Below are 262 nucleotides of genomic sequence, written 5' to 3'. Positions count from 1 at the left end.
GGGCCATCGCGTCCAAGCAGGAGGGAAGGCGGGCGGCGTAGAAAGACCGCAAGCAGGCGCGAAGGGAGGACAGGACGTGAGGAGGAGGGAAGGAAGAAGAGGGGTCGTGAGGAGGCAGGAAGGAGAGGGGGGAGGTGCGGGCAAGGGCGAGGGCCCGGGCATTTCTAACGGTCGCTTGAAGTGCCAGGTCAGCGTAACGGTGGAGGTTCGGGTGTTGGGCAAAGAAGGCGGCTTCCATGGAGCTAAGGAGGGGGGTCAGGTG

Source organism: Nannochloropsis gaditana (assembly GCF_000240725.1).
Source record: "Nannochloropsis gaditana CCMP526 unplaced genomic scaffold scaffold241, whole genome shotgun sequence".
Taxonomy (NCBI): domain Eukaryota; class Eustigmatophyceae; order Eustigmatales; family Monodopsidaceae; genus Microchloropsis; species Microchloropsis gaditana.
This window is presented reverse-complemented; position numbering follows the sequence as displayed.